Consider the following 27686-nt stretch of genomic DNA (forward strand, 5'->3'; position numbering starts at 1 on the left):
ATGTTTCACCAACATGAGTGACACTTTCTCGCGAGCATACTCAAGCAGTGAAGACGAAGAAAACTTAGCTGTCAGAGAATGCACCAGTTAGGGCACAGAACCCCTACGGTGACGTACCACTGCAGCAAAGCACCAGGAACGGGAGGGCCCATAGCGCTGTACGTTTGCAGTTGAAAGGACAGACGCCCGAGCGGCTCCCCCGACACACACCGATACAGCCTGTGGTGGGTGTAGAGTTATGTTAGGATTTCCTAACCTCATGTTCTAAGCAATGGCCTAGTAATTTAACTGACTGAGGAAAGTGACCAGCTGCATGGAAGGGGTCCTTAAAACTTCCACTTTATAGTAAAATTATGAAGCTGTGACTGGAAATGCAAATCTTCACGACTGATACAAAGCCAATGTAAGCTCCTCCCTTAATTGACCAGTATCTCAGCACATCCTAAATCTCGGACTAGGGCAAACACTCCCTACTCATCGCAATACTTTTCTCAGTTCCAAAAGAAAGCCGATTTGTGTGTTCAGCCGACATATCTTTACCGCAGATACTGGCAACCCAGGACATATCCCTTACAAATTCAAGGCTGACACGGGTTCCCACACCTACAACAACTTATATCTGCTGAAAACATTTCTGTGGACCGCTCTGCTTCTGTGGCAGCTGCCCGCTTCACTGACAAGGCTCACACAGAGCAGTAGGGATAAATCAATGGCTGGGCATGGCCATAGGGGTGCGGTGTGCGGCCACCTGCTAATATTTCTGAGTTGCGTGGCTCTCAACCACCCCCGGCACCTGCTGCACAGTCAAGGTTCAGGTCTGGACAAGCTGCCGCCACCCCATCTGAGCGGTGATCATTAATGCAACTGAAACAAATACTAAATCATAAAGCTATACATTTACTGATGAGAGTGAAAATACCTTGGACCCAGATTGCTTCCCATTTCCTTTGCCTTTTACCTTCCGTGCAGCCCCCCCCCCCACACACCTCATGGCAGAGCCGTAAGGGGCAAGGCTGTAAGTAATAAAAGTGTGGTAAACTATTACCATTGTAACCATCGGACGAACTGGCTGAGCCCCCGTGGCAAAACGAGTAGTGCATTGCCATGCCATCCGCCGTCTGGGTGCTAAATTGTTACCCTTGTATCAGATATCGAACTGGTCTGTGCCACCACTGGGAGGGCAAGTTTGCAGTGCTCTGGCAACCGATGCGCGCCTTGCCTCGTCGTTCGCCGAGCAAATGGACTTTAACCCAACGGAAGGAGCACTTGACCCTCCCTCTATGCCCCTCCTTCTGCCAAACGCAACTCGAGGCACCCCCTGGAGGAAAATCTTGTTGTAGGCACAACGAGAGGAATGATTTGTGCAGAATCACACGATGAAGAACAGCCACCGCGCTCAAAACTGGCATTCCCGCTCCCCGTCCGCAGCCCACTGCTTGCATTAATACATGGGTATGAAGGCGTCAACAATATAGTGGCAAGGACGGAGTCATGAGCAATGCTCTATTCTGTGCCTTTTGGTGCTAGACATGTTGCATGCGGCCCGGAAGAAGAGCAGGAAAGGCCGCACTCGCCGCCCGGGGTAGGGGGGGGGGGGTCACGCGCTCGCGGCCAGCATACCCGGGTCCGGGTAGGCAACTTGCCCGAATCTTCCAGAGGGTACCCTGGAACGTAACCACGGAACGCGGTAGGAAGCTCGGGACTGGCCCGCACTCTCAAATAGCCCCCGCGGGCCGTGGATCGCAGCACACTGACCCCGATGGGCGAACCCTGTCGCACCAGGCAAAGCGGGGGCAAGAAACCACCTTATCGGGCAAGCCTGACGCCGTGCAGGTCAGGGAGCACCAGAACACGAAAGGTGACTGACCTAACAGCTATCCTCCCCCGCCTTTCACCGTGACAAATGTCGAGCAGCAGCACACGGAGCACGACCTAAACGACGTCAGGACAGCGGTGTTGCTTTCCACAATCGCCCTCCTAGCCTCCCATTGGGGCCCGGGCACACCACGCCATGGGCCTGTTATGTCGTGGGCCCTAGGCCCACATGATGTTCAATGACTGACACAGACACCGTGGCTACCATTAGTTAACTGGCCACGAGCACGTGCACTCGGGCCCCTTTATTAGCCGGGTCACCTGACTGGTGACGTCCGTGTTGGATGGGTGAGGGGGTGTGTGTGGGCCAGCCCTCGGGGGAGTGGCTGGCAGAAAACACTAGACTGTGTCCAGCAGGACACAACATTCCTCCCAAATTTTAATAAAACGAAAAACAACAAACAAAAGTCCAACCTATGGGAAGGAATGAGAAAAACAACTAAAATAATGGAAGTCCCACAGTTCAGAGATGTAGTTCGCAGGACACCGGTGGACAGGTGCAGCTGGGAGCACCCGGACGTCTTTGCACATGTCCATACTTTAACCAGGTATATCTGGGGATGAACACGATGCTGCTGAAATCCGGACCTTTCAGCTTCGCCTCAGTTGAGGGATGGTCCACCTACGTGATGTTCATCGGTCCAGCGTACTCTTGCTGTGAGGCAATCAGTGTCTTATTGTTCAAACAAGGGTGCATCAGGAGCGTATAGATGAGTCCACTGTAACACACCAGACGATTGCGTCGCTTGATCCTTTGACGACAGTCTTGGCCTACTGTGACCTGTTGAGATTCTCGGTTGGATGGCCTGGGTACTTCCTGGAATCCATTGGTGGGGCACAGTACAGACCATCTCTCATGCTCTGGGAGGCCCCTTGGATGAGTTGCCCCGGGACTGCATATGGGCTCTGACTCTGGAGCCACTGCCTCGTCACTCGTGCAAACTTCAGGGGTGGATGTGTGTTGGATGGCCTGGGTACTTCCTGGAATCCATTGGTGGGGCACAGTACAGACCATCTCTCATGCTCTGGGAGGCCCCTTGGATGAGTTGCCCCGGGACTGCATATGGGCTCTGACTCTGGAGCCACTGCCTCGTCACTCGTGCAAACTTCAGGGGTGGATGTGTCCTGGCCAGAAACATGCTCTCGCTACCAGGATCAGGACATGCGCTGGTTCAACAGATGGTCACTGTATTTTCGGATCGTCGCTGGTTCTGGCAAATGGTGTGGGACTCCAGTTATTGGTCTTGACGCGCCAAGGATGGCAGTGATGCACATGACAGATGATGGAGTGGCTGCCATAAGACGACTTGCACCACATCTGGTGATAGCTGGCAGTGAATAGGGATGACTGTCGAATCTTTGCAGTCATGATACTCGCCGGACACTAGGTGCAGCTCTTCTGATTTGGCATTTGTGTAAGTAGAACAGGGATGCCCTTTTCTTTAAGCAGCCGGCGACAGGTGGATGACGGTCGCTATGAAGAATGATGTCACCCCACCCCAGTGGCTGTCGTATCTTAGAAGGTGCACTCAGGTGATCTTGCGAGTACTTGTTCTAGTCCCCTTTTGTTGATTCCCACTGTTCACTTGTTGTCGTCCGTTTTCCTGGAATAGGACTTTCACTGTCCTATATCTCGCCACTCCTTATCTTCTCTAGAATGTGTCAACAGACCACGTAATGCAGGTCGCTTCTTGCTGCAGTGGCATCTTGCTGCAATGACATCGTGTTGCAGTGGCATCGTGTTGCAGTAGCGTCATGCTGCAATGGCATCGTGTTGCAGTAGCATCATGCTGCAAAGGCATCGTGTTGCAGTAGCATCATGCTGCAAAGGCATCGTGTTGCAGTAGCATCGTGCTGCAATGGCATCGTGTTGCAGTGCAAGTCGCTTCTACACCTGTGCTTCTCAGGTGCGTCAGCCATTTCAGGAACGGCAGTGGAGGTAGGTGAGTTTTGATGGATCCGTTGTGTAAGACCTTCCATACCCTTCCTCTCCTTGACAGAGTATTCCAGCTGTACTTTCGGATCGCTTGGGAGGTATGTATCTCCCTTCTCTTGCGTCAGTAGTGGTGACGTGCCACTCGGAGTGCTGGACTCTCCTCCCGCCTGCACCGGACTGTTGCACACCACAGTCTTAAGGCAGTATTGGGGGCACTCCCTGAATAATCTCTGGCTCACTGCTGGGCGACGTTGGTGCAGGTGGGGTGATTACGATCTCTCTTCCTCCTGCTTTCGGGCCACACAGGGCCCCTCTCCCTTCTGGGAATTCCCTTGGTGCTTTACAGATGGCGGGTAATCGCCCTTCCGTCTCCTCTTTTCCTTGCCTCTGCTCTGGCAGCAGTGGCGCTGTAATATATCAGCCAGGTTCTCTTTACTGCGATGGGACTATTCACCGCAAGTTGGCGTGCAAATGCTCGCATTTCTCATTAGAGCTTGTCACTGTTGTGTGGCTTCTTCTCTCGGTTCACTACACTTTCAGCTCTCCAGGGTAGGTAATTCTCTGACTGAAGACATTGGTAGTGGCATCAGGGTGGCTCTGTGTGCATGGCAGCAGGGTGTCTCTCTCTCCTGGTCGGGGGTCTCTCTCTCTCCACCGGCCTGGGGGTCTCTTCTCTCTCCACCAGCCTGGGGGGTCTCTTCTTCTCTCTCCACCGGCCTGGGGGGTCTCTCACTCTCTCCACCGGCCTGGGGGGGTCTCTCACTCTCTCCACCAGCCTGGGGGATCTCTTCTTCTCTCTCCACCAGCCTGGGGGGTCTCTTCTTCTCTCTCCACCAGCCTGGGGGGTCTCTTCTTCTCTCTCCACCGGCCTGGGGGGTCTCTCACTCTCTCCACCGGCCTGGGGGGTCTCTCACTCTCTCCACCGGCCTGGGGGGTCTCTCACTCTCTCCACCGGCCTGGGGGTCTCTTCTTCTCTCCACCGGCCTGGGGGGTCTCTCACTCTCTCCACCGGCCTGGGGGGGTCTCTCACTCTCTCCACCAGCCTGGGGGATCTCTTCTTCTCTCTCCACCAGCCTGGGGGGTCTCTTCTACTCTCTCCACCAGCCTGGGGGGTCTCTTCTTCTCTCTCCACCGGCCTGGGGGGTCTCTCACTCTCTCCACCGGCCTGGGGGGTCTCTCACTCTCTCCACCGGCCTGGGGGTCTCTTCTTCTCTCCACCGGCCTGGGGGGTCTCTCACTCTCTCCACCGGCCTGGGGGGGTCTCTCACTCTCTCCACCAGCCTGGGGGATCTCTTCTTCTCTCTCCACCAGCCTGGGGGGTCTCTTCTTCTCTCTCCACCAGCCTGGGGGGTCTCTTCTTCTCTCTCCACCGGCCTGGGGGGTCTCTTCTTCTCTCTCCACCGGCCTGGGGGGTCTCTCACTCTCTCCACCGGCCTGGGGGGTCTCTCACTCTCTCCACCGGCCTGGGGGTCTCTTCTTCTCTCCACCGGCCTGGGGGGTCTCTCACTCTCTCCACCGGCCTGGGGGGTCTCTCACTCTGCATCAGTTTCTTTTTTGTCAACCTGACATGCAGTCCATGGGGCAGGTGGCACCATTCTGATCCATCTATTGCTGTGATGTCTTGACCATTGCTTAGTTCCTCCCACTCTGTCCTCTCCTTATGGTTGGCTGGGGTGAGTACAGTGGGTGTGGGCGCTTTTCGTTTTAGGTGCAGTGTTGTGTTACTTCATGCACTCACTGTGTGGCTGCGTACGTGCTTGGCGCTGTGTTTCTGTGCTCCTGGCGCCTAACTGCGCCTTATCTCTTCAGCCTTAGAGCTGTGTAGTTTCTTGGCACCACTTTGGCATGGCGGCTTTCCTGCACAATCACTTTATGCCCTTGTCAGCCCTCACTGTGTTCCTGGTGCAACAACCAGTTCTGTGCTGCTGCTGGCACTGGTTGTGTCCTCTAACGTATTATGATTGTTATATGTTTTATTTGTTTTTCACACATGGATGACATTCTTCCCTGGCACTTAGTGCATGCTGCAGAAATTGGTTCCCTTTTCTTGTATGCTTTCAATGTGATTTTTTTTTTTTAGCCGCGGTAGCGCAAAACGGCCACTAGATGGCGCTACCGGGCAAATTCTGGCTGACTGCGGTCGTTTTCCTTCGTTCTGGAACCCCGCTCAGTTCCGTTATGCTGCCGTTTGTTCTGTACTCCCGGGCTTCGATGGGGCACAGGAGTGGAGGGCAGGCACCTCGTGGTGGGTGCTGCCTTCTCTACAGCCCCGATGCCCACCAATCTGCAGACACACCTGGACGTCCCTGGGCCTCTGCGAACGGCACCAGCAGTCCTCGTGGCTCCACGGCCACTCTATGCTGCGGTAAGATTTCTCTAAATTTCTTTTTATTCTTTCTGCACACATTTGAATGGGCCTTCCATCTCGGGTTAGTCCCACGCCCAGCAGCCCTCGTGTGCTTCGGCACTTTTAATTGACGGCCGCCTGGTCAGAGTTTGCATTTACGGTGCTCTGATCGCCTGGTGGGGGGAACACGGTCTCTTCCTTACTCCACCCCACCGCCGCAGCCTCGCAGTTCACACGCTGCGCGGGGGGGGGGGTGCGGGAGTTTGGCGCAGCTGCCGGTATGGGGCATTGTTTGTCTCCTTCGAGGGGTGACATAGCAGGCTACCGCTTCGCTTCAATGCCCCCGATGTCCCGCAGCCAGGGCTCACCTTACACCCGCGGAATTGCAGGCGGATCAAATGCAGGATGTGCCCCCGCTCCGCTCGATTGCACTGCGGCCAGCCTTCCTCTCTGCAGTTCTCGCTGGACACGGCTGTGCACCGGTGTTTGTCAGGTCAGCAACGGGCGGCTGCCGCTTCCTTTGCGGGGCTCCATAAAAACCCAGCACGTGTCGCCATCTCGGGCTCACCTTGTCCCGATCGCCGGACAGGCTCACTTCTTCTTCGGGGCACGTCTCAGCAGTCCGGTCTCGCCCGTGCTCATTCTGTGTTCATGGGGCTTTACCTCACACCGGCGGTAGGAGCTGCAGGCTCGTCATGTGCAGGGGGGTCAGCAGGCTCGTCATGCACGGGGTGGGCTCCCACCACCTCAACTTCACCGTGGGGCCCTTCACACGCCCCTCGGACGCTTCGATGATTTAATCACCTGCTTCAGGGTCTGCCCTCTCCAAGGGCGATGCACATTCCCCCTTCTCCCCCGGGAACAGGGCGGCTGCACACGCGGGATAGACCCCCTCGTCGCCAAATGTTATGTCGTGGGCCCTAGGCCCACATGATGTTCAATGACTGACACAGACACCGTGGCTACCGTTAGTTAACTGGCCACGAGCACGTGCACTCGGGCCCCTTTATTAGCCGGGTCACCTGACTGGTGACGTCCGTGTTGGATGGGTGAGGGGGTGTGTGTGGGCCAGCCCTCGGGGGAGTGGCTGGCAGAAAACACTAGACTGTGTCCAGCAGGACACAACAGGGCCCTCCGCCTGCGCCGCTCCCCTTGAACCTGCCACCGGCAAAGCCGACCAACCCACGGTGGACGCAGCCCCCCACTCGGCCTGAAAATTGTACTCACGACACCATCAGGGAGGGCACTGCTGCCTGCTCAGCCTCAGACCCCTTGTCTGGGAAAATTAGCCCTGCACTGTGTTCTTGAAGTTTTAAATTACGCAGGCTTGACTTAATGACATGGTGTTTAGTTACACATGCCCGCGTTCAATTTGTTATGCACAGGGAGATTAAGAGATTAGTCCAGATTCACAGGACTGAGGGTCAATGCCACAACTCGAAACCCAGGCCCCCCCAGGAGAGGTGTGAAGCTGGCGAATCATTATCAAGGGGCAAAAACCCGCCCGGTGGACAAGACAGCCCTAAAGACACAGTGCCCCCCGCTGCAGGCAAACAGTCCCGGACACAGGCAGGCCGCTCCCCCCCCCCCCCCGCGGGTTGCCTTTCCACCTGGTGGACACACCTGGTCCCAGGTACGGAGGCTGTTCAGGCCAGGGTTTGGTTAGGACACTCCGGTACAGGACGGCCCGGCGCTGCTTGCCCATTAGTAACCCCAGGCCGAATTCCTCTTTTTCGCTACTGTGGGTGATTAATAATCTGCCCAGGATCACAGGATGTTGTTGAGCCACGCCGAGATCTAAACATTATTTCCCCGCGCCAACATCAGCAGTTCTGAACCCAGGTCCCCTCCGCTCCTGCATCAAAACACCACTCCCAAGCCGAGGCTCCAGCAGCAGCCCCCACCCCTCCCGCTGCTCCCACTGGCATGCCCCTCAACCTACTCCCATGCTCGATTCTGACTCCACATCGAAAATTCCCCCCCTCCCGATCCTCCATGCATCACTCTCGCCCACACAACCGGTCTGTGGCACTCCAAGATGACCAAATCACCTGCGCAGGATCCCCGTAAGTTGATCTGCTCCAATACCTGGCCGCTCCACGCATAGCGCCACCTCTACCCTCTCGGTCCCGACACTGCCCACTGTTGCCTAGCGGGTCCCATGGACCACTCCGCAACTCACAAATAGTGCCAATATCGGCAACCGTTATCCTAGCATACATCAGTACATAATCATAATAAAACACATGACACTGAATGTAAGTGGAGAAATATTGCTGCAGGTTTATTAGCATAATAAATATGCAAACACGGTGGGTTATCTTACGGGCGATCCCAGGGCAGGCCAGCCCCATGCCGCCTGCCCGTCTGATAAGCCTAGAGTCACCATGGCAACGCCAATTGGTGACCACCAAATGTTGGGAGGGTCCACCCCTCCCATCCGTGGACCTCCAGTCCACATGCTTCACCACGCCCCCCCGTGATGGGTGGGCGGAGCATACATGGCAGCCCCCGGTTGCTCAGACCCACAACCGCCTGTCGGTTAGCGGGGCGCCGTAGGTCTTCCAGTGGACACGCTAAAAGATCCCTGGGTATCCTGGCTTAGCACCACACGGTGCTGCTGCATGCTATACCCCTTGGTATGTGCAGACCCTGGATCGCCCTGTAACTCCTCCTGCAACACAAAAGTGAAAGTTGTTAGAAAAACCTTCCCCCCCCTTCTTGTCCCTCCTGATGCCGGGTAAGCGGATGGGCGGGCAAGGCAAACGAGCGGACAAGAGGGCGAGGAGGGGGCGGGGACCGAATATGTACTCCCCCCTTGGCTCCTCCCCGCCGGAAGCAGCTACCTGACTGGGGTCTCCCTAGGTCAAGCCCAGGGACACGACCTCCCACCCCTGTGCCTTCCTGTGGCACTAAGGCGGCCGCCCTCAAGGGGGCGGGCCGCTGCGCAACCCCCACCCCGGGCAGCCTTACATAGTGCCAATATCGGCAACCGTTATCCTAGCATACATCAGTACATAATCATAATAAAACACATGACACTGAATGTAAGTGGAGAAATATTGCTGCAGGTTTATTAGCATAATAAATATGCAAACACGGTGGGTTATCTTACGGGCGATCCCAGGGCAGGCCAGCCCCATGCCGCCTGCCCGTCTGATAAGCCTAGAGTCACCATGGCAACGCCAATTGGTGACCACCAAATGTTGGGAGGGTCCACCCCTCCCATCCGTGGACCTCCAGTCCACATGCTTCACCACGCCCCCCCGTGATGGGTGGGCGGAGCATACATGGCAGCCCCCGGTTGCTCAGACCCACAACCGCCTGTCGGTTAGCGGGGCGCCGTAGGTCTTCCAGTGGACACGCTAAAAGATCCCTGGGTATCCTGGCTTAGCACCACACGGTGCTGCTGCATGCTATACCCCTTGGTATGTGCAGACCCTGGATCGCCCTGTAACTCCTCCACAGCCTTGGGAGTGGCCACCGTCACTACCAGGGCCCCCCACCAAGGTAGACCTATTTCCTTACAACCTGCTGCAGCCAAAGCTTCCCCTAGGCCCAGTAGGACCAGTCTATTCGCAACCCGCAGCTGCCAAGGCTTCACCAAGGTCAAGTAAAATTAAATTCATGCCTCGCGTTGAGAGGTGCGCCCCATCACCCTCCAGACACCCTTGTGATTTGGCGTGTAAAAGGCCATGCCTGATGAAGCCAAAGCCTCTTAGCTCAGTGAACTTGCACATGGCGCTATTAACTTTTCTCCTTGACACCTCAATGGCTTCTCCTGAGCGGGCTCCTAGCCAAGGTAGCCTATTACTAACAGCCTGCTGCAGCCAAAGCTTCCCCTAGGTCCAGTAGGAAAAGAACCGTGCCTAAACTAGGGAGGTGCACCCCATCTCCCTCCCGGCACCCTGTGGACTTGGCGTGTATAAGACCATGCCTGATGAAGCCAAGACCTCTTTGCTCTGCGCAACTGCGCCTGGCTCCTGGTAGGCCATCATACCTACAGCATACTGATACCGGGCATCTCCCAGGTCCAGTCAAAACAAGTCTACGCCCAACCGGGCCGGCGACCAGCGTGCACCATCAGGACAGGTTCCCCCAACCTTTCTAAACAGTCCTTTTAAACTTTCCCATGGATTTGACTGAAATGACCTACACCAAACTAAGCGATGGTCCAAGGTTGCCTTTGCATGGCTATAGAACAAACCCTTTGACAAGACACTCCTGCCTGGCAGTGCCCATGCGGGAGGTGGTAAGAGATGACAAGCCCGCCTTGCTTCCTCTTTCACTCCGTTGGAGTACGCCCATCGCATTCCATCAGTCCCCATCAACTGTAAGCCTTGCCCTCCCAAAATTTGCTAGTATACCAGGGAGGGACAGGTCAGGGTGACCACAGAGGAGAGAAACTTGTAAAATGCTTCTCTAATTGAATACTGAGAAAGCCAAATGTTCTCCTGCGGAATAGAGCCCAAAAGTGTTACCCCGGTGTTTCCCTCGATCATATGGACCATACGCCCCTGTTGGAAGGCCACTTCCACAACCTGCATAGCTACCAGCCAGTGCTGAAGGGCGGGAGAAGTTACCCGGTACTAATACTTGCATCAAAGGTACCTGTTTCATCGAAATCAAGGGAGGGCTACCAAGTGAGCAACCAGGCTCCGCCCTAGTATCCAGAGGTCCAACCCAAGCCCCTCCACGTTCTGCCGCTTCACCTGCCTGTTAACCGGCCTATAACCCCTGCATGGCCATGCCTGAGCTAAAATACCTCTGAACAGCATGACAACAGGCTAACCACCAGCCTTGCGTTCTGAATGTTTCTGACACTGCCAAGCAACATGCGCATAACTAGAGCAACTGGCACCATGCCATAAAAGTATCAATTCAGCCTTCTATGACACAAACGTGCCCTTGTGGCGATCCGAGTAGTGCTCCCTTCAAGCCAGCAGCCCTACCCAGGCAACCCGCACCCTCTTGGCACTGGCACACCCCCGCCCCAGCTGCCCTAGAGTGCCTGGTCGTGTGTAGCCACAACCTGTGTTTCATCACTACCGTTATATCGGGGTATGATGACACATCTAACTCTACTGTTGAGTGCCCGTTGCACCATCACAAGTATGCCTTTGCCTGCTCAGAGTCTGGCTGTAAAGTTGGAAGATATTGACACCCCAGCCCAGCGCGAAAAAGGCAGCTCTACAGTAACTGGTGGTATAGACTGTCCCCGTACCCTGATGGAACAGAACGCAATTCCCTTGCTCCTGTTGCGCACGAACCCAAAACCAATTGCTCACCATGGTTCAATACCTTCCTGCTGCTAAACATTCCCTAGCCGGATGTAGACAAATCTAAGTTCTGCAAAGGCTCTACTTGGCAGCCTGTACCATTCTGCCAGTGCCGAGAAGACCTTTGTCATGCTGCCTGGCCTAACCAATCTTGCCCTGTTCTAGAAGCGCCCGCTTCGGCCTTAGAGCAAAAAATTCGCCAGTAACCCCAACTGGCCCTGATGCGAGACAAACCGAGCCAAGGCACAACAGTGAGTGTACTAACTAATAGCAGGTCTAACAGCGTCAACAGGCATCCTCAGCTTACAATGGGTGTGATGGAGTAAGGGTGTCCATCGAGCATCCAGATGACAGCTCCCCTTCTGCCCGACCGTGGTGGGAACCACTCCTGATATTCTAGTACACATGGTCCCTGTTCACCTGTCACTGCCTGATGTACGTGACCTAGGTACATGGTCCCCTTGCATGGCGGCATGCCGTTGAGACCAACATTCCTTCCCTGATAAGTGCCACTATCTGCCTACGCTACAATCTTGCCTGGCGTTCTATCATGCCCAGATATACCACAAGATGATTGCTCTCCTCCGTCACTTGACCCTACCACACCTAGAAGAACAAACACAGCAAGAGGAAGCAGCCTGTGCTCTGCCCCAAAAACATTCATCCCGCATCAAACCGACCCCCCTGTCTTGCAACCGTGTGCGACACATAGGGAGATTAACGGAAAGCTAACCCCAGTCAGACACAGAAAAACCCACCACGTGGCTGTGCCCAAAAAACCACAATCCCGCATCAAACCGGCCCGATGGAAGGACAACAAGCACCTAACGCTCTACACCAGCGGAGACCCCGGAAATAACCCATCGTTTAACAATCAAGTAAATAACCACGGACATCCTTTCAGCATCTGAAGGCCTAGCCCTTCAGAAGTAACCTGGGAGCACAACGCCAGGCATCAGAACAGGCCTCGGCACCTGTGGCGTGTGTGATCTTTGCCCACTACCGTGTGAGCCAGGGCCCCCGTTGCATTCTTTTTTAACTGATTGCTGAAGCACACGTAAACCACCCTAGCTGTTCCTTGCCGGTAGGTCATCATACCCTCAGGAGCCCCAAAGAACGACCAGGTAACCAGAACTCAAGCAACGTCACCCAATCTCTAAGACAAGCAACGATGCCATTACATGACAATGCATGGGAGGAAGGCAAATCAACCACCGCAGACCCAAACCGCAACCAGGGACATATGACCTGTCTTTGAATGCACAGCACACGTGATAAAACAAGTTGTAAAGGCATATTTATTGTCCATTCACCACCAGCACAATAATTTAGAAGAGAGGCACTGTAGACTTAAACAGTTCCTTAATTAAAGGAAAGTGTTGAGACATAAAGTCAACGTTTAACCCCAAGAGCATCTGGCCATCTTCCACATGCAAATAGAAGAAGCTGTGCATCAAGTTTGCCAAGCGGTCAGGTGATTCACTAAAGGTCCCAAAAGAGAAGAGCGAGGCCATGTTTTGTATTTAATGAAGTTCAACTCATGGCTCTTAGCAGCTCTTGCTGCATATAGACAAAGTTCTTCCCCTACTTCTTTCCTCACTCTCCCAGTATATAGGAATTTATGGAAGTTTGTACAAGGTTTCCTCTACAAATATGTTGGATTCTCCCAGGGATCATAACAATGAGCTATTTACACGAATGCTTTCCAACTCAAGCCCCTGCATATAGCTGCAGTTCACAGTTTGTGCTGCGTTGTGACTACTTCAGTACCAAATTTGTGTGATGCAGCCCCTATGTTTCATTAAGCCATATATCACATTACACCAAAAACAAGGCAATGTTAAACATGACCCCTACCTTCCTCCTCAAAGTCATTTCTACTTCGTGCCAATCAGAATATGTTGTCCCCTAAAGCCCTTTCCATATATTTCCTTGCCAGATGAAAATCATCTCACACACATGAAGCAGAGTTCTTAAATAGTGCCTAGTCAAAACTAAAGACTTAAGGCAGTCTACTCAACTATGCTCCTCTCCCTAATAGGATGGTGATATCTAAACAGTCTTCAACCAAGCTAAACCATATCCTGCATTGTAACAACAAATAAACAATCTCTTTCAGGCGGGCTGAAGTCCAAATTACAACTGATGCAGGATTATTGCATTGGTCTATACACCCTGTGCACCAAATAACGCTACACCAAGGACACACTCATTTCTTTTTTTTTTTTTTTTTTTTTTTTTTTTTTGTCACAGGGAGATTAAGTGATTTGCCCAGAATCACTGCATATTGAGAATGCGCTGAGACTTCGGGCCTGGTTCTCTCCAGCATATCGTAATGGGCCATGCACTAGCTAGTTGTGCATGGAAAGCATAAGTTTCAGTAGGTAAATGTTTGAACTCTGTTATTTTCCGCCCGATAAACAAGTTCCATTGGGTATCCCTAGAAAATTATTATTAGTTGCCGGAAATAATGTGGTTTGTGTCCTGCGCTATGCTGATTAGGCTCAATGTAATTCCGCACCAATCTCGACAGCGCGACTCGACCCTAAAGTAGGAGTGTTTACATGGGCACAGTTCATACATTGCACTTTCAGGCACGGGGAGATTAAGTGAGTTGCCCAGACTCACCGTATGTGAACGCAACCCCGAGGCTAGAACCCTGGTTCCAGTACCAAATCGGCGGCGCAAACTCGCCCCAGAAGAGTGAAGCGCTTACCTGAGCACAGTATATACCTAACACATTCATGCAAGAGAGGAAAAGTGAGATCCTCAGAATCACCGTCAGTGAACGGGACCCGAGGATCGACCCTGGTTCCTGCACCAAAGTGGCCCATCTAGCTAACAGACTACCTCCTCTCTGGCCGTCTCGGGGGATAGGCCTGGCCCTTGCCGCAGACTCTCCCCCTCAGAGCGGTGGCAGCACCCGGGCGCCGAAGTGCAAACTGTCCAGGCGAGGAAAATTTTGCTACCCCGGATAGCATGAAAGAGACACCAGGCTTGGGCGCCTACGCCTGCCCGATGTAGGCTGCTGCACGTGAGCCCCGAAAACCTACCCTGTACCATCTGCTCCTGGTAAGTTAAAAGGTTGCCGGCCTGGGGAGGTGGTAGTGTAGCGGACGGAGCGCGGCCCCGCGGCACGTCCCGGGGTGCCTGCCACCCAGTCGACCACTGAGCATGGCACACCACAGCAGAAAACGAGACGGGGGGGGGAGAATTGCCCAGGCCACTGACGCAATGGAAGGTTATTCCAACTTTTATAAAGCATGTAGGATAGCTGAAAACTTGCACATTATTATTTATCTAATATTGCAGAGTTTTATACAGTGCTAGCTTGCCGGAGTCCAATCAGGTATCAGGGCGCCTTACAAAGCACCAGTTGCATTACATGGGGACGCACATTATTTATTTATTTTGTCGGGCACAGGGAGATTGAGATTAGCCCAGAATCACAAGAAGTTAAGAAGTTCAGCGTCAAAAACGAACTTGAACCCAGGTCCGGGCTCGAGCGCCCTGTCCGTTGCCAACTCCTCTCCCCTAGTCGATCCGCGATCTACAAGTTCCTACACCCGACAGCAGGCTCGCTTCCGGCGGACCACCAACCCTCCCAGGACACATGCCACTGCCTCGAGGGGATTACGGGGGAAGGGGCCGCACAGACCCGGGTGCCCTGACTGCTCCCTTTCGCACCTAATCACTACCGACCCCCGACAGGCGTATAGAAACGCCCGGCATGCGCCAGCCAAAGCGCTGAAGTGGCGCCAATGTACCACTTGCCGAGTCCAAAATAATCCAATAAGAGGCTCGGACGAGGTCCGAACCCGTGATCTCTGGTTTACGAGATTATGAGATCGACGCCTTACCACTTGACCACCGAGAAATTAAAAGCCCGGACTCGAACCGTGGTACCTCAGACCCAAGGACGGCAGCTCTGCCACAAAGCCACGAACGCGAACCATCACCCGTAAGGGTCTCTAGGCGAGGGGGGGGACGGTAACGCGGGCCCGGGTGTCCCGGAGCAGGCACTACCAAAAGAGATCTACCTGAACAGAGTCTCAGACCTTAACTGAAACGCTTGTGCACCATGCACAGTCCTATCTATTATGCAGGGCAGCGTTACATCCAGTACGTGCCCGACCGACTGCCGTGCCCATCCAAGGCTACTCCTACCACACTTGAAACCAAGAAACCGCAGTCGAGGCAGCCCCACCACGGAACGCTCCCCCGTCTTCAGCCGAGCGCGACGGCCAATCCACGTCTTCCACGCATCCAAACCTCTGCAGTATACATGACAATCACAGAATCACAGGATGTAAATGAAACCTTGAGGCTCGAACCCTGGTCTCCTACACAAAAGTCGGCAGTTTAAGCTGGTGAACCACATCCTCTCCCGAGAGCCCGGCATAACATTAAATATTCCGGCACGAGGTGATTATTTGAATTGCCCCGAATACAACGATGTTAGTGAGCACCGGAGTCGGCAGAATAAGCCGACGGACCACACCCTCAGAGGAGATCTGAATAAAAGGATCAAAGGAAGGAAGCTGTAACCTCGAGACTAGGATTCTACGACCATGTGTATCTAGCGCTGAAACGACATGGAGATGGGAGCGCTGAGCATGAGCGCGTCACGTGCATAAATGTTCGGGCACGGGAAGGTAACTGCAAATGGCCAGGATCGCATTAGCAAAATTGAAAGAATGAATGGGAAGAGGACTGTAGCCTCGAGACGGCGAGTCTCAGACCCAGTAATCTGGCACGGACGACGTGAGGGAGAGGATCGCTGGCATGAGCGCGGCATGGCATTTCATGATCAGACACGAGGGGGTAACTTGCAATGGCCAGAGTCGCAGGGAGTGCGCTCGAGCCCGAGGCTCGCCCCTGGATTGCTGCACCACCGTCGGCAGTTTTAGGGCCATGTGGACAACATCCTCAACACGACTCTGGTGGAATAGAAAACTGTAACCTAGAGTCACAGAGTCTCGGCCATAACCACTCCGGCCACAGTGACTCAGTAGATGTGAGGCCCAGGTCCCAGGAGGTAACAGCGGATAGCAGGCACTCAAACCGAGGTCCCCATTCAAGGGAGTCCGACCAACCCGCAGGCCCACTCCTATCCCACCGAGGCAAGGGACCCGCTCACCCGGGACAGCCCACGTGCTGTAGAGCGTCGTTACCCAAACTCGAACCCAGTTCCCCAGGTCCACGGACGTGCGCCCTGTATAAACTACGGTCCCCGCCGAGGAGGAGCCAGAGTCGGGTGTAGCAGGGTACAGTCGCTCCCACCCTTGAGACCAGGGTGGGGGGGAGGTAGGCCAGCTAACCAGGTCGCCAGGAGCCTTGCAGGAGGAAGCGGTCAGCTAGGCCCACTTTCCGAGAACAAGGCCCCTCGGAGTGACGAGGTAACGCATGATAGACTAAACATAATAACACACCCCGTCGGTGGGAGGAAGAGCCGAGACTGCCCACACAGGCCACTTGCTCACCCCACAACAACGCAACACAGCCAGCCCTCCGCGCCTGCCCTCCCCCCGCCCGTGGTACACCGACCACAGGGCCCCGTCTCCTGGTACTGCCCAGGGACAGGGCCGGGGCGAGAGGAAGGTGACCGGCAAGACTCACCGCAAAGGCTGAAAGGAGGCTGAGTGCGCACTACGACGAATCCACGACGGCGGACTGCGACCTCGACCCAAGGCAAACGAGCGGACAAGAGGGCGAGGAGGGGGCGGGGACCGAATATGTACTCCCCCCTTGGCTCCTCCCCGCCGGAAGCAGCTACCTGACTGGGGTCTCCCTAGGTCAAGCCCAGGGACACGACCTCCCACCCCTGTGCCTTCCTGTGGCACTAAGGCGGCCGCCCTCAAGGGGGCGGGCCGCTGCGCAACCCCCACCCCGGGCAGCCTTACAATCATCCAGTATGCCGTGGCACCGTCCTCCCTCTCAAGCTCCACCCCCCCAGCCCTTTGCCTCCCACCGCCTAACCCCCCACACTTCACCGCAACCCGCCCGCACCTACCCTCTGGAACCAACCCCACCGTGCCAGACCGATCCCCTTGCGTGCCCAACCACGCTCCAAGCCCGTGGCAAGCACCACAACACCCGTACTCCAAACCCAGGATGCGCACCTCCCTACACATATCTCCTGCAATCCTGTCTCCCTCCGTGCCCAGCATGCCCACCATGAATTGCAAACTTCCCACCACCACCAGGCCAGCACCAACACCCTAGCCCCAACAGTAACCCACACCATCTCCCGCACCTTGCTCCACTCCCGCTGCCAGACAAACCTCGAGCTGGGGGCAATGTCGTCCCACATGCGCGCTTCTTCTGGGCCCGTAAGGTGGCACCCGGGCCAAACATTGGGTGTAGCCACACCCCTCCGTCTACTGCACTTGTAAACCCCTCTTTACCCTCCAACACTCCGCACCACATCTGTGCGCCCGTCAATCCTGACGGCCCATCCACAAACCCCCTGCAAGACCAGGCTGCAGCACGCATCTCCGCCACTCCTCTCCTGTTCAATGACACCCACACCCTAAACCACCAACCTCCCCCAACCCGCCCCTCACACCTTGGAAGGTGACCATCTCCTCTGTGCCACCCGCACAAACAACCCATGACCCTCCCCGCACTTCTCCCACCATAACACCCCTTCCGCCCTCCCCAGACCGTGTTTGACCCCCCCCCCACCCATCTCCCGGGCGCCCGTGGGTACATCTATGGGCTATGCAAAAATACTTTAGAAGATCAGGGTCTGAGCAGTTTTACCAAAGCCCTTCTTCCTCACTTATTGCCTTCTGGAGCACTTAAAAGAATCGTAGCTCTCTACTTATGCAAGGTGATAGATAACATTAAAACAGGAAGCCAGCAAGTGTGTCCCTTGAACACAAACGGGCGATAGATAAATGTCCCCGTCTCCATTTGTACTTACTATATTTGCAGTAAAGAATTGTTATTCTATGTGAATTTTAGTGCATATGCGCATCTACTTGTTCAACAACTAATGCTGCACATTTACCGAAGCCTTGAGATATGAACAGTTAAGGACAGTTGATAGGCAGAATTTTAAAACATAAATTTAATATTATACAGTTCTGAATAGCAACCAATCTGCTGTTTGCTAAATTGCCAGAACTGTGTAGAGGTGTCAGACAACGTTAATGGGCATTGGCAATTCAGGGCGAAGGATAAATCAGGTGGGCGAATCACTTTGGTAAACATTGCGAAAGGTAGACATGCAGATGGGACAGCTACCTACCCAGAGAGCAAGGTTGACGATGGGGGAACCCTCCTTGGAAGAAGGCATGCTTGAAGATGTCGGGTAGTGAAACGACCGCAAGTAGGTTATATATATATATATATATATATATATAATGTTCACTGCAAAAACCATAGGTTTCAGACATGTTATAGTTAGAAATTAGCATTTAAAAAACCCTAGAAATTCACTAAAAAAAACATAGGTTTTAGGGAAAGTTATAGTTAGTTGGACATTTCACTCGTACAAAACCATAGAAATTCCCCCGTTATAGTTAGTTCAGCTAACTATAACTCGCGCCTCTGCAATGCACTGCTGATGACTCCACATATTACATCACTCATGACATGGTCCGTGACATCACTGATGACATCACTGATGACATCTCATATGACATCACTGATGACATCACTGATGACATCATCCAGTAAATGTGTGTCTTTCTGAAAAGTAAATATTATTTATATAATTAGATCTCAAGGTCGATGGAAGAATAAATGGGTATATAAGTGTCTAAATGGGTGAATTTTTATTTTTGTAAAATTAATTGTATGACGGACTGATTAAGTGTATCTTAGTGAATACATGGGTTACTGAGTAATGTTTAAATATGTAAATATCTGTATCCGTCTCTCACTTTTTTATGTATAAGTGACTGCATGGGTTGGTGAGTAGCTACATGAGTGTCTATATGGGTTATTGCTTGGTTTTTCGAGTATCAGTATGAGTGTCTGTATGGTTCAGTGGAGGGTATTACTTAGTGCATAGATGCATGACTGAGTATGTCACTGTTTGTATGGGTTGAAGACAGTATGTGTGCAGGACTGTATGGGTGGATGAGTGTGTGTATGGGTGTGTTAGTGAGTGAATGACTGTCTCAATAGTGTCTTTATAAGTAACTACATATGTTTTAAACTAGTATATGTGAGTATTGCTGTATATAAGTGAGTATATGTGAGAGTGAGAGATCGGAAGAGTTCCTGTATGAATAAGTATGTGTTTCTTGAAGTGATTTTTTAAAAGAGTAAGTATGTGTAACTTTCTGTAGATGTAAGTGTGCTGGTGTGTGTGTAACAGTATATGCAAGTAAATGAATGTTTGATTCTTTATCAGCATGAGTGACTATGTGTGTGAGTAACTCTATGGATGAGTGGCAGTGTGTATAGGAAGGTGGATATCTGACTATGGTTACCCCCAACTTTTTGCCTAGTGTCTAGCTGGTTTTTCGACTTAGTTGGCCTGAGATCCTGCCATTCAGGGTCTCCGGCTGTCTGCTCTCTCTTTAAAATGGACTCCATGTACCCTAGGTACATACCCAATTGGTAAGGATCACCTTATTGGACCCGGTACAGTGTACCCTAGGTACCCAGGGCGTAGGTGTACCCTAGGCCTCCAGCATGTATTATGCCACCCCTGGTCTGGCCTTCCAATCAGACACAACTGGCTGATCACTCAGCTGGGGCAAGGTCGTGTAATCACCCCTTGCTTAGATATAGTATACCTATATCTACCCTTATATATAGACACATGTGTACCTATCAGCCACTCCTATGGTAGGCCTTAACAATCCTGGAGGCAGAGTGCTTGGTAACATGTGAGATGGTGCTCTAGAATGAGCTGAGCCTGTCTGCAGCTTTCGGAACCATGTCCTTATAGCTGTTCTATGATATAGCCTACCATATACTCTTAAAGTACCTTATAATCTTAAACGGTTATGGTAACTATGGTTTGGCTTTATCGAAACATGTCGTGTAAGGTGTCTAACACTTTGGAATAATACCCCCATACCATTTTTGGTAATGAGGATATTATTCCTCCCTTCTAGAGGGAGAGACATGTTAAAATCCTACTTTGCTGTTTAACTCTCACCAAAGCCTCAGCATCACAAAATGGATGCTGCTGCCACAGACACGAGTCTGACCTCCTGCTGCTGGGAGCCCTCCCAGCCAGGGAGGCCTGGACAATAGGTTTCCTGCTTGGGGAGGTGCTAGCACCTCCCCAGACAGACTTTAGTGTATTGGGGCAGGGAGGGCTGAAAGGAATGAGCCATGCCTGGGGCACACAAGGTGCTCTATGCATAGTCCAGTTCAAACTGGTGCTGGGGCACTCCAGCCCCAGCTCTGGCGCGAAACTGGACAAAGGAAAGGGGGTGTAGCCACTCCCCTTCCTGGTCCCACCCATAGGAGGGACCTTGCAGGTAGCCCAGCCCAGTATATTAGTAGCTAGTTGGGCCCTGCAAAATTAGATTATCCTGAACCTGCAACTTGAACAGAAACTCTGGACCTTCGACATTCGACGAAAGAAGAAGACTGAAGAATCTCCCTTGTGGCCAAGGTTCACCTCTTCACCTGCATCTTCGCGACATCGCCTGGTTCCTTCCTGGTTCCACGTGGTCACTGGCTAGTGACCCAGACCCTGTCCCTTCTGCTTGCAGGTATCCTTCCTTCTTGATCCCAGCCTTGGGATCCACCGGACACTCTTCACTGACTGCCTGGCAGCAACTTTCCTTCAGGCATCCATAGAAGTCCACGACGAAACCCGACGCAAGTTCACACCTATGCACCTGCAGCCCGTGGGCTAGGTAACTTGGGTACTTCGGTGCTCACAAGGGTATTGACTATCCTAGGGTCTAGTTTCCGAGTCTCGACTTTCTAGCTATACCAGAAGTGTCCTAAAACTGCTTATTTCTAACTGCTAGTGATTCTATCAACTTTTACGCATTACGTGTGAGTGTTTCCACTCTGCACCTGAATCCCGTGGGCCTCCCACTTCCTAACTGTTGGTAGTGTAGTGTAGCCCCAGCGATGGCCTAGGCCTATTCTATTTCAGTGACAGTGGTCCTTATACCACTTCTTTAGTATATGGTGTGCGTGGCCCCTAGGGCCTAACTGTATTACTTACCTGTGTGACTTAATGTATGCTTGAATAAGACTGTGTTGTACTTACCTCGAATCTCATAAAGAGTGCTGAGGGTTTGACTAGAATAAATACACTTTATTTTATATATATATCTTTTGTGGTGTCCTTTCATTTGGTATTCAAGGGATTATATATGGTATCACAGCTGGCTTCACATGCCATTCAGAGTTTAGCCTAAGACTGCTCTTGTCCATGCTACCACTAGGATAGCTGGTCTATAAGGTTGACTTTACAACCAATCACCATAAGGGTTGTTTGGACTGATATAAGGTGTACACTAGAACTAGTGACATCATACATCAGGCCAACTTCTCACAGTGTGTAACAGGATGTATAGGTGTATGAGTATATATGATGAGTGAGTACATGTATGAGTGACTATATAGGACTGTTGGTGTATGAGTTGATGTGTATGTAGATCTTAGAATTAGTGAATAGGTTGTTGTAAATGGTATTGGTATGACCGTTGTTTAGAAAATGTTAGTTTCTATTTTTAAGTGTGTGTATCAAAGGTTATATTAGGGTGAGAGGAGGTCTGCCACTCTATCACAAGGATGATGTCATCAGTGATGTCATCAGTGATGTCACTGACCATGTCATGAGTGATGTAATATGTGACATCATCAGCAGTGCATTGCAGGCGCGCGAGTTATTGTTAGCTGACTATAACGGGTTAATTTCTATGGTTTTGTACGAGTGAAATGTCCAACTAACTAGAACTTTCCCTAAAACCTATGGTTTTTTCAGTGAATTTGTAAGGTTTTTTAAATGCTAATTCCTAACTATAACATGTCTGAAACCTATGGTTTTTTCAGTGAATTTCAAAGGTTTTGTAAATGACAATTTTTAAATGTATCAATTGTTATATATATTTTTTTATACTGATTTACTACATTTTTTAAACTATTTATTTTTAGTTATTTTATTTTTTAAATTACATTATAATTGCATTATACATTACATTACAAAATATACTTTCTCAGAATGAATTGCTTTAGTTTAAATACTTAGCAAATAGGCAATAGACTTTTGTACAGTAGTTACAATAGGCAACACAATTTCAAATCCAATGCAACATTGAGCTCAATGGGAATTTCTCGTTAAATGCAATTAGTTACTTTATGGATTACTTTTCTAACCACAGGACTAAATCCTAGATTCAGTCCTGGAACATCTCCTGTAAACAGTTGAGTAAAAGCGTTTTGGTTACACTAGTGATTTTTAAGGAATATTATTGTATTTTAAAAGTTGACACTTAGAAACTTTTCTGGTGCAAACCAGACAATGGATTCCTATGGAAGGAAATACAAGTTACTGGTAAGTAAGGTTAGAATTACTTTGCAGGGTCAGTGCTGGGCTAAAAGATGCAGCACTGGGTTCTCTCCTGATAACAGGTGAGTAAATCGGAATTCGTTGTTCAGATGATTTTAGGTGAATATTTAAAAGTTCCAAAACTCCACACTCGGAAGAATTTCCAAGTGAAACCAGTCAATGTTAGCCTATGGAAGGAAATTCAAGTAACTGGTAAGTACGGTTAGAATTACTTTTTAGGATCAGTACTGGGCTCAAAGATGCAGCACAGAGGTCTCTGCTGATAAGAGGTGAGTAAATCAGAATTCGTAGTTCAGCTGATTTTACTTCGGTCCAGTATATATAGAGCCACTTTCCTAGACCATCCCCTACCTTCACCACTGTGCAAACACGCCCTGTGGCGCGTTTTAAATTGGGGAAATTATTCCCCTTCAACCCTGAGGATCCCTAGAGTCCAACTAGCCCACTAGGTACATCCAGTAAGGGCCACAGAGCTGCGTTGCAGAGAGGTGTAAAAAGGGGTGTGGCCTCTGAACACCTGTCTGCAATGCAGCTCCCTGGCGCATACTGGGGATACCTGTTGGGCTATTTGGCCCTCAGGGACCCTCAGTATTGAAAGAGAATTAATTCCCCAAATTAAAACGCACCACAGGGCTTGTTTGCACAGTGGTGAAGGAAGGGGGCGTGTCCTGAGGTGACATGTCTGCAAACACGCCCTGTGGCGCGCTTCAAGTTAGAGAATTAATTCCTCCTCAATCCTGTGGGTCCCTAGGGGCCAACTAGCCCACCAGGTACCCCCAGTATGCGTCAGGGGGCTGTATTGCAGAGAGGTGTTCAGAGGCCACGACCCTTTTTACAACACTCTGCAACGCAGCTCCGTGGCGCTTACTGGAGGTACCTGGTGGGCTAGTTGGCCTCCAGGGCCCCTCAGGATTGACAAGGAAGGAATTCCCCAACTTAAACCGCGCCACAGGATGTGTTTGCACACATGTGAACTCAGGCCCCGCCCCCTCCCTTCACCACTGTGCAAACGCGCCCTGTGGCGCGTTGTAAGTTGGGGGATTAACTCCCCTTGAATACTGAGGGTCCATGGGGTGCAACTAGCTCACCAGCTACCTCCAGTAAGCGCCACAGAGCTGCGTTGCAGAGAGGTGTAAAAAGGGGCGTGGCCTCAGACCACCTCTCTGCAACGCAGCCCCCTGGCGCATACTGGAGGTTTCTGGTGGGCTAGTTGGCCTCCAGGGACCCACAGTATTCAAGGGGAATTCGTTCCCCCTCTGCAAATGTGCCAGGGGGCGCGTTTGCAGAGTGCTACAAGAAGGGGGCGTGGCCTGCGCGATGGCGGTCTTTTTCTTTTTTTGTGTGTTTAAGAAGGGGGGGCCTCCCTTCTTTTCCTAATATTTTGGCCCTGGGGACCCCATCCCCCAGGGTCTGTCCCCTATTTTATTTTTTTTTACATAAAAAATTCGGGAAGGGGGCCTCGTGGCCCCCCTCCCAAGGCCATAATCGGCCCCGGGGACCCCATCCCCCGGGGTATGGCCCTTTTTAAAAAAAAAATTGCATATAGGAGGGGGGCTGCCTTGCCCCCCTCCTTAGGCCATTTATGGCCCCAGGGACCCTATCCCCGGGGTCGGCCTTTTTTTATTAAAAAATTACATATTGGGGAGGGGGGTGCATGGCCCCCCTCCCGGGCCACTTGTAGCCCTGGGGAGCCCATCCCCCGGGGCCTGGCTTCTCGTTGGGGACCGTGGGGGGGTCCCCAATCCCCCCACGGTCCCAGCCGGCCCACCTCGCGTCCTGCGGGAGCCGGCATTGCTTTTCCACAGGGGGAGCAGCTAACATGCTGCTCCCCCTGTGGAAAAGCATTTTGCTTTGCTATTTGGAAGAGAGAGCAGGTTTCCTGCTCTCTCTTCCAAAGAGCAAAGCAGTTTGCTATGACAGGGCGGGAGCCGCGAGGCTCCAGCCCTGCCATAGCAAACTACAGTGTCCCAGTGGTGGGCACCCTGGGACACTGCAGGAGCCGGCCCTGGGGGGGTGGCGGTCCCCAGGGCCACAACAAGGCTCCAGGAGGGGGGCCGTGCAGCCACCCTCCCATATTTTATCAAGCCCCGGGGGTGGTGGTCCCCGGGGCTGGGGGTCTGTCACGGACCCCCCATTTTGAATCTTTAGTGTATGTATTAGTGTGTATTAGGGTATGTATTTATTTTAAAAAAGCCCCAGGGGTGGCGGTCCCCAGGGCAGAGGGGGTTGTGTGCCCCCCCGCAATGTTAATAAAATCGAGCCCCGGGCAGTGGCAGTCCCCGGGGCTCGGGGGAGCTGTGTGCCCCCCGCATTTATTCATACTTTGCCCCGGGTGTGGAAGTCCCCGGGGCTGCGGGGGGCTGTGTGCCCCCCGCATTTATTCATACTTTGCCCCCGGGGGGGGTGGTGGTCCCCGGGGCAGTGTGGGGGGGATTGGGCCCCCCCACACTTTATTTATAACATGCCCCCGGGATTTGGCCCCCCCGGGGGCTAATATTCATTAAAGCGCGGGAGTCCGCGCTTCGTTTTTTTGGGGGATCAGCAGGATCCGCACACCCAGCGCGGATTTTGCCGATTTAAAAAAACAAATATATATTGTTTTTGGCCCTGGGGGTCATTGTGGGACCTCCTAAGCAGGCCTAGGGGGTCAGGGTGTTTCTACCCTGCCCCCATTTTGCAAGATGGCTGCCAACACTTCCTGGTTTGGAGTGTTGACAGCCAATTAGCATACAGCTCGTGCTCAGCACGGTGCGTGGATCCACTGCGCTATTAGATATATCTATGATTTTACTTTTGATTTTCTCAGGAACTACTGAACGGACTTACAACATTTAAGCAAAAGGCACGAGTGTGAACCAAGGGCTACCTTTTTGCCAAATTTGGTGTAATTCCATTCAGCAGTTCGGGCTGTAGCTGCGACTAACGGTCGCTATGGAAAATTGCATGGGGAAAACACGTTTTGGGACCCCCCTTTTTTATCGGCCCCCGCTTGACGAATCACCCCGAGACTTTCAGGATAGGAGCGGACCGGAGCGGGCCACGAGTTTTGAAAATTTCGCTAAGATTCGTCAACCGGCTGTGGAAATGTGGATTTTCCTGATCAGTTATGTCCCCTATCTTGGACCCCAACGGTTCTATATGCATGTTACAAGTACATGTATGTTCCCTCCAGTTCCAGTTTCTAAGACGCAAACATATGTGTGTCTACCGTCGACATGTTCTCTGTCAGATCCGCCATCGATGGGCTGGATATTCGATTCCTAGGTATGAAAGGCCACCGATTTTATATGGCTAAGTTACTATATTTTTACAGCTCAGGCAAGTAGGCCCGATTCTGTCCTCAAAGCCTTTCCCTGCTCTCTGTCTTTGACAGCTTCAGCTTGAGCTCGCATCTGTATCCATGAACTTTGTCCTACTCCCTGTGCAGCTAACGGTGCCTGCCTCGGCCAGTTTTCGCATGCCTGCCAAGAAGCTGTATTTCACCTTCGAATTATCTATTTTGCTCTTCAGCCGATGCATTCCTGTCTAGTGATTTAGGTAAACATTTCCTTTAGCTCACAAGCAAGGACTCAGCCTTTCCGTCCTCCTGCAAGTGATTCATAGCCCTGCTGCCATGGAAAGTTTTCTGCCCCTCGCATCTCATATAGACACTTAGACGCTTGTACACGCACACACAGTTAGTATAGAATAGATTCTGTCCGAGAGTCCTTCCTTGTGGATAACATAGTTCTCCAAACATAGGATGGTAGATATGATTTGGGATTAGGTTGACTTGACCCCCCAGACTTCTCGTCTCCACATGTAGAGCTAAATGTCAAGTCCCCTTCACCCCCTAGTTGCACGTCAATTACACGTCATGCTGCTGCGCGCGCATCTATGCCAAGTATTATCTTATAGATCCACCTATGTCTGATAATGCAAACCAATCATGTTTCTTTTATTCCTTATTACGCCTAGTTTCGATTACGTACCTGTTTTGTCACTCTTCTTATCAAATGTTACGCCTTCTACATTCGTTTCATTGTAATGCACTTATTATAAAAATACATGTCTGTCAATAAATTATTGTACTTCACTTCCTGAACCCTCGTGGTGACGGAACCTGAAGGCCGCGACTCGAGTCGGCCATTTTGAATGGAATAAAGCCCATTTAGAAAACCTCTTATACCACGGATTCTGCCTCTTGTTATTTTGAGCTATTTTACTTTATTTTAGGATTCCGTATGAAATTCAGTCCGGTATTTTATTTACCACATAATGGCGCCCGAACAGGGACACTTTCTCATCTCACGCGCCGGCGGTGCGTTGCAGGCCCGGTCTCCTGCCACAGCTGGACGGACCATAAACGCGTACCAGCAGGATTTCCTGTAAGCTCCCTCCGGTCAAGCGGGGGCGACTGAGGCTGCGATCAACCCAGACGAGGCGGTGAGAAGTGCGAAGTATCCCGACCAGAGCCTAGCTGAGAGAGCAAGATCCGAGGTATACAGAGGCCCACCAGGTTTTCCGAAATCCCGATGTCCAGAGGGTCCGCTGTCCGCAGTCATCGAGTCCTGTCCATTCTCTGAGGCCTTCCGTTTCAAGGAGCTACTCGGTGAGTACCATCGCCGGGGAGGCGTGTTGACGCGCACATAGGTTGTGCCGGTCAAGACGGATTTGGGTACACAAATCCGGTCTGCACTGTTTAGCAGTGTATATGTACTGTTTAGCAGTATATCAAGTATTCCGAAGTATCCAGTTATTGTC

The sequence above is a fragment of the Triturus cristatus genome, chromosome 1_1 (assembly GCF_964204655.1).
Source record: "Triturus cristatus chromosome 1_1, aTriCri1.1, whole genome shotgun sequence".
Lineage (NCBI taxonomy): Eukaryota > Metazoa > Chordata > Amphibia > Caudata > Salamandridae > Triturus > Triturus cristatus.